Genomic DNA, 13508 nt, shown 5'->3' with positions numbered 1-13508 from the left:
CTTTAATCTCTCTCCGTGTATGTGTATTTACACTTGAACATACCACATTATTGTTTTTCTAAACCCTCTGAGAGTAAGTTGCCCATATGATACCCTTTTACTACTAAATATTTCAGTGTGTAATTCCTGAAAACTCCTTGTATTTCATAATTACAATATAATGATTAAGATCAGGAAATTAAAATTGATACAATATTATTTAATTTCAGATTTTATCCAAATTTTACCAACTCTTACTGATGTCCTTAGGATCAATAGACAATTATTTTTTTTCTGGTCTGGGAACTAATCCAAGATGACACTGGACTTGCTGGATCATATAGTCATTCTGTTTAACATTTTGAAGAACTGCCAAACTGCTTTCCAAAGTGACTACATCGTTTTACATTTCCACAGCAATCTATAGGGTTTCAATTTCTCCATATCCTCATGTAACACTTGTAATTTTTCGTTTTTTTTTGAAAAAAGTTATGACCAGCTTTATAGGTGTGAAAAAGTAATTATGGTTTTGATTTGCATTTCCCTAATGACTGATGACATTGAACATCTTTTTGTGTGCTTATTGATCATTTTTATATTTTCTTTGGAGAAAAATCTATTCAAGTCCTTTGCCCTCTTTTTAATCGAGTTGTCTTTTTTATTGTAAGAACTCTATTATGTTTTGATACTATATTCTTATCCGATACATAATTTGCAAATATTTTCTCCCATTCTGTGTGTTGTGTTTCCTCTCTCTTGTGTCCCTTGGTAAAATACTAAAATTTTAATAAAGTCTAATTAACCTATTCATTTCATATACCTTTGGTATCATATGTAAGAAACCATTGCCAAATCCAAGATAGTGAAGATTTGTGCCTTTGTCTTCTATAGTTCTTACAGTTTCAGCTGTTGCAGTTTAGGTCTTTGATCTATTTTTGGTTAATTTTTATATATGGTGTGAAATAAGGGTCCAGCTTTATTCTTTTGCATGTGAAGAACCAGTTTAATGAAGAGATTTTTCTTGCCTCATTGAATACTCTTGGCATTCTTGTTGAAAATCAATTGACCACAGATTTATGAGTTCATTTCTGGACTCTCATGTCAATTTTTTTCAAATACATTTTTATTCTTATGTCAATACCACACTGTTTTGATTACTGCATCTTGTATTAACTTTTGAAATCAGAAAGTGAGTCCATCAATGTCCTTTTTTTGTTTTTTGTTTTTTGTTTTTTTACCCCCAAGATTGTTTTGGCTATTTCAGGTGCTCTGCAATTTCACATGAATTTTGGGATCAACTCTTCCATCCCTGCAAAAAATCTTGATAAAGTTAATTTTGGTAAGGATTATGTTGAATATGTAGATTGCTTTGGGACATATTGCTATCTTTTAATATTAGGTAAAGATGACTATGGACTGTCTTCATTTATTAAGTCTTCTTTATTTCTTTTCATTTCTTTCAGTAGAGTTTTGTAGTTTTTAGTGTATAAACCCTGCACCTCCTTGGTTAAATTGAGTCCTAAGTATTTTACTCTTTTTGATGCTATTTCAAGTAGGGGTTTTTCCTTAATTTCCTTTTCAGATTATTTACTGCCAATGCGTAGAAATACAACTGATCCTGTATCCTGATCTTTGCTTATTTATTAGCTGTAATAGTTTTTTTGTAGATATTTTAGATATAATCATGTGCCTGTTGCTTTTATTCTAGAAGGGTATTTAGAAATCAAAATCTGCATGCTAATGTATTCATAACTACTGTGATATAGTTGCTTTTAGGATCTCTTAGCAGACATTGCTGGAAAGTACATACATACATATCAATATATAATTCTATTCCTATCTAGTTTACATATTAAAAATCATGAGTTCTTACTGATATTTCCAATTTCCCCCCCATTAAGTGATACTGGAGTGGGACTGCGAATGTTTCAAGCAACAGCCTGCAGTGTCAGAAAAGACCCAGAGTAGGAAGCAAGGTTATACTGTGACCGGTTCTGTGACTAGAGTAAGAAGTGGTGTAGAGAGGATTTTGAATTGGTATGCAAGATATATTAAATATATTTAGTTTCTGTCATAACTTTTTCTCTTTGTTTTCTTCCTACTTCTCTGGGCACTCTTTTCTCAGACTTCATTAACTGAGTGATCCTCTGGGTTTTGTACCAAATCCCCTCTTTGCCCTCTTAGTACATTTTCTAGACTAGCTCATTGACTTTCATGTCTTTGAGTACCCTCTTGGGCAATAGCTTCTGCCCTTGTGTTCTGTGCTTCAGATCAGCCTGTTCAGTTGCATACTGAACAGTTTCACTTGTATGTTCTCCCAGCTCTGATATGTCAAAGTTAAAATGTCTAAACTTGTTCATTGTGGTCTATTTCACCCTGTTGCAACTGGGCCCTCTTCCTTTTGCTCAAGGATTTCAAGTTGCCCAAATCCGAAACAGGCATTTTCATGGATTTCTCTGTCTCCCTCACCACCTACAATCATGTCTTAATTTACTCTCCTAAATATCTCAAATCTGTTTATTCATCTTCATCCTCATGGTCATGGTCTTAAACCAGATTGTTGTTATTCCTTACTTAGATTTCAGCATGCTAACTGGTCTCTGAAACCCATTCTTAACATTAATAGGCATTTAGAAAATGAGTTCTAAGTTCTAGTCCTGGCTTTGCCACTTTCAGCTGTATGATCTCGGTCAGGTTGCTTCATTGCTTTCAGGCTCAGTTTCCTTATCTGTAATACAAAGACAGGAATAGTACTTATTTCAGAGGGCACTTGTGAGAGGTATATGAGGGGATATATGCAAATTTCTTAACATATTGGCTGATTCATAGTAAGTGGTCAATAAATGAATAATCATTCCAGAGTTCTTCAAAATCCAGCCTCTGCCATTCCTCCAGTCTCTTCCCTGATTGCTTCTTTCTACTCAGTTTTTCAGCTTTTCTGAACTAATATAGGATAGTGTCTTTCGGCTCCAAGTCTTTTCTCTGCTCTCTTTTCTTAGAATTCCCTTCTCCCTCATCTTCTGCCTTATTCGTCCTTCTTAATTTATACATCACTTTCTCTGTGAAGTCTTGATTTGGTGTCACTTATTTGTGTTCCAGTAACATGCTTACTTCCCTTATTGATGATCTTATGTCACCACATTGAAATTAATTGCTTACTTGCTGGTGTCAAGCTCCTGAGGGTAGGGACCAATTTACCTTGTTCACTATTCCATCCCTGGTACCTAATTTGGACTCATTCAGTGAATGAAAGGATAATGAATGGGCCACGTTACCATAGTCTGTTTTTTGATCTGCTTCGTAAGCTCGTGGTTACAGTCCCCTTCAGAAGTGGGGAAGATTGAAGGGGAAGTCTCTCATATCATATCAGCCACTAACAGTTGCTTCATTGTTTGCCCCCAACTATTAGCGGATCAGTAAATCCCAGGACTGTTCCTTTACACATGAACCTGGGGCTACTTTCCCTGCCAGCCTCCACCAACAACAGTCTGATGGCCTATCTCAACTGGGGAATATCCTTGACACTATCACCCTGCTGAAATCTGTTATCTCTAATTCTGAGATTACTCTGGTATATTTCCCTATAAATATCAGATTGGATGCATGTTCAATATTCCACAATTTCATATATTTATGCTCTATGTGATTTTGCAAATTGGACACATATTTGAGAAGCTAATTGTATTGTAGCATAAACTGTGAGTAGCTGCAAACTCGGAAGTATGATGGGTTTGGGGGCGTGGGCCTGGGACTGCTGGAATTTGTGGTAGAAGTAGACGGTAAGAGAAGCCGGATTAGGGTTTTCAATCATTTTTTGCCCTTCTTAGATGTAGAATTATTTGGTTCAGACGTGCTTTGGCTGGGAGCCAACAGAAGCAAGGACAAAGGCCATTGTCCATACCTCGAGGCCACTGGAAGAGAAATTTGTCTGGCTCTGAGTGGTAACCTGGTGGCCTGAACCCCTTCACAGCTGCAGCTCCAAGAGGACGCATAGGTACCCTTCAGCGCTGAGAGAAGGAAGCCGCTGGGGGGCAGCAAAGGCTCGCAGATGTCTCCTCACAGCTGGGTGGTTTTTTTTTTTTTTTTTTTTTTTTAATCTTACTGCATTTTGCCTCTCTCTCTCTTTCCCTCTCTCTCTCTCTCTTTTTTTTTTTTTTTAAAGATTTTATTTATTTATTTGACAGACAGAGATCACAAGTAGGCAGAGAGGCAGGCAGAGAGAGAGAGAGGAGTTAGCAGGCTCCCTGCAGAGCAGAGAGCCCCATGCGGGGCTCGATCCCAGGACCCTGGGATCATGACCTGAGCCGAAGGCAGAGGCTTTAACCCACTGAGCCACCCAGGCGCCCCTGCCTCTCTCTCTCTTAACGAATTGCTGCCTTTTAGAAATTTGGAATAACTCTCTAAACCGAACTACCCTGTATGTGCAAAGACCCCGTTTATTTCCTCTCAGAAATACATTTTTCCTGTCAGGATTTTACTTTTCCTCCCTCCTGTCATTTCCAAGAATCCCGGAGCTGGAAGGCCAGGCCAGGCGCATCCGAGTGAGGAAGGAGCTGGCGAGGAGGGCTGGACAGTGGCAGAGCCGGACGTTCGGCGCGGAGCCGGCCTCTAGGGAGCAGGACCCGGGAGGACCTGCCGCAGGAAGGAGCGTACTGGGCCCCAGGAGCCCCGGGTGGGGCCGGCTTTGCAGCTGCTCAGCACCCCCGGCTCCTACGGCGGAGGCAGTGATCTGATGCCCTGGAAAATACCTTTAGAACATGGCCTTTGAAGGAAGAAATGTGGCCAGAGTCCGCAAACCACACCTGGCAGGTCACGGATCCTGGGGAAGTTTGGAAATGTCACGTCTGGGTCTCCACCCGAAAACAAGTCTCTAAGGTTTCACCCTTTCCAGGAAAGGCCCATGGAGACCGGATAATAGGCCAAAGCAAGCGTGCGGGAGCCTTTTCGTGGCTCACAAGAGGACCCGCCGCAGGTGCAGCGGGACCCGGAGCCGCGAGCGAGGAGGCGTCCGCAAGGCGCCCTCGCGGAGTCGGGCGGGGTGCTCCCTGAGGTGACAGGAGGAAGCGGGAGGTGGAGGGTAGAGAGGAGGTCCCGCCCCCACCCCGCTCTCCTTTACGGGAAGTGATGTGGGGCCAGACGGAAAATACCCGCCAAGGACCCAAAAAGGGCCGGCAACCCGTGGACGCGGCGCGCGCGCGGGCACAGCGGCGCGGGGACAGCGAGCTCCAGCCAGGTGAGCCCCGCGGCTGTGGGGGGCGTGGGGGCGGGGGGCGGCCGGACCCCCGGCGGCCGGTGGGGTCCGCTCCAGCCCGGAGAGCCCAGCGCGCTAGCGGGCGACTGGCGGGGCTGGCCCTGGGGCTAGCAGGGGAGGCGGCGAGTCCTCGCCCAGCTTCTGCGCGAGTGAGCCCGCTCTGCCCCCCCGCGAGTCCCTCAGCGCAGACCCACGGGGACGACCGCCGCGGGTGGGGGGCGGCATGGGCGGGGCGCCGGTGCGCAGATCCAGGTTTGGGACCGGGCTGAGGTCCCCTCCGGGGGGCATCTAGGCACTTGGGTCTCCGTCGGGGAGGGCGGTGGGGGGAGGAAACTTCCCTGGCGGGAGAGGAGGAAGGTCCCAGACCTCCGGCGCTGGCCCACAGTTCTTTCCTCCCTCCTGTGGTTCTCAGTGTAATGACTTAACGTCTTTACATCCTTGTCGATTAGGGTCCGGACGGCAGACTGGCGGGGTGAGCGACGGTTCTCCCTGACCCTGTCAGGCAGGCAGGAAACCCAAGCGCGCAGCCGGCGGCTGGATCTCCCCGGGTGGTAGGGCTGACTGAGGTGGAGGCAGGTTTGGGAACGATTGCCAAATCCTTGTCTCTGTTTCAGTAGATCACCCCTTAGGCCAGTCAGGCCTCAGGAGGAGGAGATCTTGTGAGCCCTTGATTTTATCTTCCCAGCTTTTGACTTCTGCCGGCCACCTAGGCCACATGGCCACAGAATGTTCTGCCACAGGGTCCTCTTCCTTACCTCAGTGGGGTAACAGCTGTGTTTTCCTACTCCATGGATTCTCGCGTTATGGCTGGTTCTTCACTCAGATGTTGGGAGGGGAAGTAGTGTGAACGTCCTGTAAGTTTTCTGTCATTATTGCTTTTTAAATTTGTTGGTGGTCCATTGTTCCGACCCCCCCCCCCTTTTTTTTTTTTGCCTTTTTAATAACTTGCTTTAGGGGCAAAGCAATCTGTAAAATAGGGTTCTATACATGGTTAGAGATTAAGAAAGGTTCATAAAGTACTGAAAGCACTTGACTAAAGATAATTTTTTTCTTGTATTTTATGTTGGTTTTCATTCCTACTTTCTTCTTTCTTTCTTTTTAAATCATGAATTTATTTTATTTTCATGCCTGAAGCCAACTCATTTAGCTATCTCAGCCTTTCTTCTTTCTTTCCTTGCTCCCTCCCTCTCCCTTTCTTTCTTTCTCCCTCCCTCCTCCTTCCCCCTTTCCTTCTTTTTTCTTTCTCTCCCCCTCCCTTCTTCCTTCCTTCCTTCCTCTTAATTCTACTTCATTGATCTATTTGTCTATCCTTATGCTAGTATCATACCGTCTTTATTATTGTAGTTATGTAGTACGTTTTGAGAGTGGGAAGTGTGAGTCCTCCCATTTTGCTCTTCTTTTTTTGAAATTGTTCCAGCTATTCTGGGTCTCTTGAATTTTCATACGAAATTTAAGGTCAGTTTCCCAATTTCTGTTGCTTTGGTTTGACAACAGATGTAAGGGTTTTGAAATAGGCAATAATCTCTAGGAACCAGACTCTTGATTTCCCTCTTCCAAATCTGCTCTTCACTTAGTCTTCTCCATCTCAGTTCATAACAATTTTACTCTTCTAGATGCTCAGACTAAACACTATGGAGTGACCCTTGATTCTTTTCTCTCATTCCCACATCTAATTCTTCAGTGAATCTCCTTGGTTCTACTTTGAAAAAATATATATAGGATAAAAACCATTCTGACCATTTTCACTGCTTCTCCCAAGATCTTGTCATTTCTGTCACTGCAGAAATTACTGCAAAAGCTCCCAGCAGGGCCATCGTGCATCTACCCCCACTAGTCTACAGGGTGTTGTCAACATAGCAGCCAGAGGTCATTATGCCACCCACCCCTCTGTTCACAACTCTCCGATAGCTTTTTTTTTTCCCAAGATTTTATTTATTTATTTGATAGACAGAGACCACAAGTAGGCAGAGAGGCAGGCAGAGAGAGGAGGGGGAAGCAGGCTCCCTGCTGAGCAGAGAGCCCAATGTGAGGCTCCATCCCAGGACCCTGGGATCACGACCCGAGCTGAAGGCAGAGACCTTAACCCACTGAGCCATCCAGGTGCCCTCCAATAGCTTTTTATCTTAGAAGAAAAACAAAGTCCTCATCATGGCTAATAGGCCCCTTATGTAGTCTGTGGCTTTGTCTTCCATCCTTCTCCCCTTGCCGCCTCCACTTCACCCACTCCTTAAGACCTTTGCATTTGTTCCTTCCTCTGCTTGGAATGCTTTTTCCTTGAAATGTCTACATGGATTTCTCACTCATTTCATCCAAGTCAGAAGTCATTTCTTTAGGGAGGCTTACATGAACCGTCCTATCTCAAACAGCATCCCTCACCCACCCATAATTTTTTGCCCCCTAACTTTGTCTTATTTTTCTTCAGAGTATCTGTAGCAATAATTGTCATTACACACACACACATACACACACACAGTCTCTCTCTCTCTCTCACACACACACACACATACTTCCTCTCTCCCTCTCTCTCTCTCTTACACACACACACACACACACACACACACAACTATTGTCTCCCACTGGTAGAATAGGCTTCATGAAGGTCAGGAATTTATCTTGTTCACTGTGGTGTACATAGCACCTAGAATGATTGTTGGCATGTAGTAAACTCTAAAAAATATGTGTGGAAAGAATGAAAAGGGAACGAGAGACTGAGAAAGGAGGATCACTCTATTGTTCCTTTCTCTCTGTTCCTTCACACTTCACCTAAGAGAAGCAGTGTCCATAGTTACACTAAGATCTCCCATGTCTGTCCTATTCTATCCTTTTATTCCCCCATGACAATGGTTTAAGCCTGCATGGAAAGGGAAAGGCTTTGGGTTCTTCCCACAGTGGCAGTGGGGAGCCCTCTTCTCTGTAGCCTGGGCAGACTGTATGGGGGCATTTGGCTCTTCCCTCCAGTGATACCTTTCTTCTTCTTCTTTTCTTTTTTTTTTTTTTAAGATTTTATTTATTTATTTGACAGAGAGATCACAAGTAGGCAGAGAGGCAGGCAGAGAGAGAGGGGGAAGCAGGCTCCCTGCTGAGCAGAGAACCTGATGTGGGGCTCGATCCCAGGACTCTGCGATCATGACCTGAGCGGAAGGCAGAGGCTTTAACCACACTGAGCCATCCAGGCACCCCCAGTGATACCCTTCTTGTGTGTCAAATCAAGAAAATAGAAATTGATTTCTTGATGAATATTTTACACTACAGTGAATTCATCTTTCTCTGGCTTCTAACTGAAATTGCAACTCCTGACACACATTTTGGCATTTAATTACATAATTTCTTTAGACTGTCAACTGTTTGTATATATGTTGTCTTATATGTCTTATGGCTGGATCGTAATATCCTGGAGGCAGTGTATGACTTCAGCTCACTTTTTAAGGCTTATATTGCAAGGTATCTTGGATAAAAGGAATGTTCAATAAACTTTTGCTGAGTATACCAATAAGTTAATGAATTAACCTGGATTTATTTTTATCATTGGAAACTTCTAGCCCATACATTTAATTTTTCTTAGCCAACAGCTATAAATATCTTGTTTTAGTCTACCTTATTCTGCTGCTTCTGACAGAGCAAGCAGTATTGACTACAGTTGAATAGGATTTCCTGCTGCCCTTTCTCAGCGAGAATTGAATTAACAGCCTAGAGAGTATGGTAATTAATTTTACAAGTTATTTAAAAATTGAATATGCTTTCCATTATTATTTAAACTTATCTTGGGATGTGCTCTATTTGTATCGTCACTGAAAAATATGGAAAAGGATTATTTATACATATATAGGGGATTTATACAAATATATATTTTCTCTAATGAATTATAGGTTTAACCCTCCCTGAAAAACAAAACAGAGCTTGCATATTTAAGGTCTGAGCCCCTAACTAACTAGATGGGGGAAATCCTTTCACAATGTAAATGTTCATCAAATGATCATGAAGTATACTTTAAACACCTTGCAGTTTTGTTTGTCAGTTTTACCTCAATAAAGCTAAAATTAAGAAGAAATAGTGTGAGCCCCAAAGAAGCAAGATTGTGTTGCCATTATCAAAACAAGATTGGCTTCTGAAGAGAGTAATTTTTCCCCTTCACGGCTTTTGCTTTCTTATGCCTTGTGCAGTTTTTACTAGAACCACATTTATTCCCCTGCTTCTTGGTCAGGAAGTTTAAGTTTACGATCTGGTTTCCCTTAAGCTGATTACTTGGGAGCAGACGTGAGCCCGGAGTTGGAGGAAGAGATAAAGGGTTTGTAATTAACTTTATGTCGGGAGGGTGAGAGGCGGAGCAGGGAGCATTGAGCTCCATTGGCCTCCTGTCTGGTCGTGCCGCAGAGAAGGCACACCACATTCTCTGTTCTGTATGAGTGAGGTCTACTAACACTCACATTTTATTTACTGTTAACTCAAATTTGATGCCTCGCTTAAGAGGAAAGTTGAGAGTCATTTTTCCATTTGTTTATTTGTTTATGGCCTCTGTATATGTTACTCTTGAGAAGGCCTTCCATTTAGCGCCCCAGCCACTTTAGAACTACCCGTGTGTTTGGAATCAGAGTTTTGATTCTTAAATCGAACTTTTAATGTGGGGTTGGAGGTAGGGTGCTAGATTTAGCAAGTGAAAAAAAATTTGCATTTTGGATAGACAATGAATAACTTCTTACTATAAGTGTGTTCCATAAATACTTGTACTAAGGAACTATTTATTGTTTTTATGAAATGCAAATGTAACTGGTTGTCTTGTATTTAATCTGTCAAATCTAGTCTGATAAACAGTTTATGAGCAGGAAATGAATTGATCATGATAATGTCCAAAGAGTGAGAGACCTATGGCTTATTTTGGTGACCATACATGTGTCTATCTTAAGGACAGAGAGGGGGCATCTTGCTGGTTCAGTCTGTGGAACATACGACCAGTGACCTTGGGGTTATGGGTTTGAGCCCCACATTGGGTGTAGAGATTATTTAAAAAAAAATCTTTAAGGACAGAGAAGATTTATAAGCTCAAGGGGTATAAAAAAAATGGAAGGAAGTGGAGGATTTAGTTTTATTTTAGTTATTTGTAGTTAGGAAACTCATATCCACAGACTTTAAGTCACTTTGTAGGATCACAGAGTTAGTAGAAGAGACAGGACTGGAACTCCAGGCACAGTGGCTGGTCTGTTGCATAATATCTTCCTATAAGATATATCTATATCTATATCTATATCTATATCTATATCTATGTCTATATATCTTTTCATGTTGACCCTTAATCACTCTTTTTTAAAAATTCCAATATAGTTAACATACAGTGTTATATTAGTTTCAGGTGTACGATATAGTGATTCAGCAATTACCAGTCTAAATCACTTCTGTTGTCACCATCCTATGATCACTCCCTTATCACACAGTCCTTCCAGTCCCCAGATCCAGTGGCGGGCAAAGCCACTCTCATGAGACATCCTTGACTTTTCTTGGAGAGCCACATGACTGTCAAAAACCACCATTTGGTTGTATTCCCATGACGATGCCAGAAAGCCCATTATTCAATGTGGTTTTATTCCTTTTGAGGTCTTGTTAATAATTTTGTCCCCTTTAAGTTTTGATGCTTTGATTATGGTTGACTTACTGAGAGTAATTTCACAAAAACGAAGTATTGTCTTATTGACAGCCTGCTTGCTTTGTGGCCTACTCCTGTGAAATTCCTCATTGCATTGCTTTGTGGTACATCAATTATGGAAGATCTATGGGAAGGATAAATAAATTACATAGATAGAGGTGACTTTCTCTGTAGAGATGTGTTCTTATAAAACACTGAGTTATTTTATTATCTTAAAATTATTTATACTTATTTAAGAAAGCAACCTTGAAAATGAACATGCTTCCTCTGTCACTAGAATACTGTATTTCAGAGCCTCTAATTTGTTTTTTCATAGATCTGCTGATTAATTCATGTAAAGCCTTACCAGCTGCCAGGTCAAAGCGTAATAATTAAATTGGTTGCCAAGAGACTGAAAAATCTGTTCATTCTTATTGACGGCAGTTCATGTATCCTACCCTGATCCCACCACATGGGTAGCTGGTCAAGTCTTATCTGAGTATGAATGATTACTTATCTTCTATGTATTTGTACCATTAAAAGCAAAGACAGGGTGTCAGTCAACTAACTAAACCTTATGATAAGTTACTTTTATTCTAGTTATACCAACCCTAAGATGAGGAGGAATAAGACATATAGAAATAGGTCATGAATTAAGTTTTCATTTGAGATACCTAAGAATTTTAAAATATAATCTATTGTGGTGGCCAGAATTCCTTTGTTTCTTACAAGGTATGATTGATTTTCATAATGAATCTCACCACTGCAAGGGGGTGACCCCAAAATGAGTAAAAAGGTCTAGCAGTCCTTAAAAAGAGAAGGTATTATTCTTGTTTGATACTGGAGACCAGATGTGGCCAAAGAAGCTGCTTGGCTATTCCTGACTGGGCTTCTGTTGTCGGGGACAAGGTCAAGTGTCCATTACCCTGTTCTGCTTTGTCACAGAAAGGCATGAAGTGGGTTGTGATGCTTCCTCAGGGAGTGACTCACCTCTGTGTTCTAGAGCTCCTACTTGAATGTGGGGGAGCCAACGTAGCTGGGACTTAGAAGGCTGGGTGTTAGTCTCTAATACTGCTAATAATTAACTATGTGATACTGCACCAGTGGTTCTCAGGGCTGATTTTGACGCTCTCCTCCTGTGGGGACATTTGGCAATATCTGGAGACAGTTTTGGTTGTCAAAACTGAAGAGTTACTACTGGCATTTAGTGGATAGAGACACAGGGCGGCCCCTCATGACAAAAGATTACCCTGCCCAAAAGATGAATGGTGCCAAAGCTGAAAAATTAGACATTAGACAAATCAGTGAATCTCCCTGGCCTAACATTTTTCTGACATTCTCTCTGACATTCTGACAACATTCTCTCTATCTGTGAAGTTCCCTAAGACTGACTCTACCACTGTTGTTTTTTCCACCTCTCACTTACCCTGATTCTAAATGTAGAATAGGGTCCGGGTGTCGACACTGATGGGCAGTGGGGACTGTGAACCCCTGCCCTCAGGGATCACATGGAGGAGATCCTTGTAGGGGTGCCATGTGGACCATCTGAGAGGAATGGACGCTGTGGTGACAGTGTCCACAGGAGGTCTGCCATGTGATGCAGCATAACTGGAAGCCTGCCAGAAACTCAAAGAGAGCACTGTGACTGAAGGCTTGGTCTCTAAATTCCTCAGAGCCCTGTGCTCTCCACACCTATTCATGAGGAGCTTTCAGCTGACCAGGACTGTCAACTTCCCAGGTTTCCGGCCAGCTTCCATACCCTTGTGGCAGGGGTGCCTTGGACATCAGAGTTTCCCAAGGAAATATTAAGATGGACAGTTTCCGGGGCACCTGGGTGGCTCAGAAGGTTAAGCCTCTGCCTTCAGCTTGGGTCTTGATGCTGGGATCGAGCCCTGTATTGGGCTCTCTGCTCGGTGAGAAGCCTGCTTCCCCCTCTCTCTCTGCCTGCCTCTCTGCCTACTTGTGATCTCTCTCTCTGTCAAATAAATAAAATATTTTTTAAAAAAGATGGACAGTTTCCTCACGAACACCTGATTTTCGGCTTAACTAGAGCCTCTCTGAAAGATTTAAAAGTCAACAACAAAAACTCTCTATGCTAAGTCATCAGCTCATTTTGCCACCCAGGGAAGGAAACCTCTCTTGCTGTGCTTCAAGTATTGTGTAATTCAAGTGGTGGTAGGCCCCAGAAGCCAGGTGGCTTAGCCTTTGCTCCACCTCAGAGGTTCAGAGCTGTGCTCCAGGTCACATGGTTAATTGATGACAGAGAAGATTCTAGAAGACAGGTCTGTCTGCTGGTTCTCCACTGTGTTCTTTCCATGTCCCTATGCTCCTATTTCTTGATTGTAACCAGGTGTAACACGGGCAGGACAAAATTGTGTTGTTTTGTTGTTTAATTTTCAGATGGAACTTTAACAAACCATATCTCTTCCTTGACCCTTCTGAAATATCACAGGAAGTGAAACAAGTATATTATGATTTTAACCTAAATTAAAGCCATCCAGAAATAACTGGGCACTTGCTATGGTGATGTACCAGCTGCCAGTGAAAGGCCACCATTATTTCTTCCCTATATTGCTGCTTTTCTGGTCCCATTCTTACCCCCTCCCCCCGGCCCCTGCTACAGCCCATTCCTCACACAAAACTAGTGATCTTCAAACAGTGTGA

At 42.5% G+C, this 13508-nt stretch overlaps 1 protein-coding gene across 2 annotated transcripts in view; it reads left to right on the top strand.

The window, feature by feature from the left end:
- The first annotated feature begins 5083 nt into the window (after positions 1 to 5083).
- Positions 5084 to 13508, top strand: part of RAB27A (RAB27A, member RAS oncogene family) — a 79345-nt gene continuing 70920 nt past the window's right edge. The window contains exon 1 of one of the 2 annotated variants that reach the window (XM_004779230.3): positions 5084 to 5212. The gene's annotated coding sequence lies outside the window, so the exon portion shown is untranslated. The remainder of the gene's footprint in view (positions 5213 to 13508) is intronic. The other variant, XM_004779229.3, reaches the window with a different exon arrangement.

The sequence above is a fragment of the Mustela putorius genome, unplaced genomic scaffold (assembly GCF_011764305.1).
Source record: "Mustela putorius furo isolate JIRA1106 unplaced genomic scaffold, ASM1176430v1.1 tig00000660_pilon_pilon_pilon, whole genome shotgun sequence".
In the NCBI taxonomy this organism is placed as follows: Eukaryota; Metazoa; Chordata; class Mammalia; order Carnivora; family Mustelidae; genus Mustela; species Mustela putorius.
This window is presented reverse-complemented; position numbering and strand designations above follow the sequence as displayed.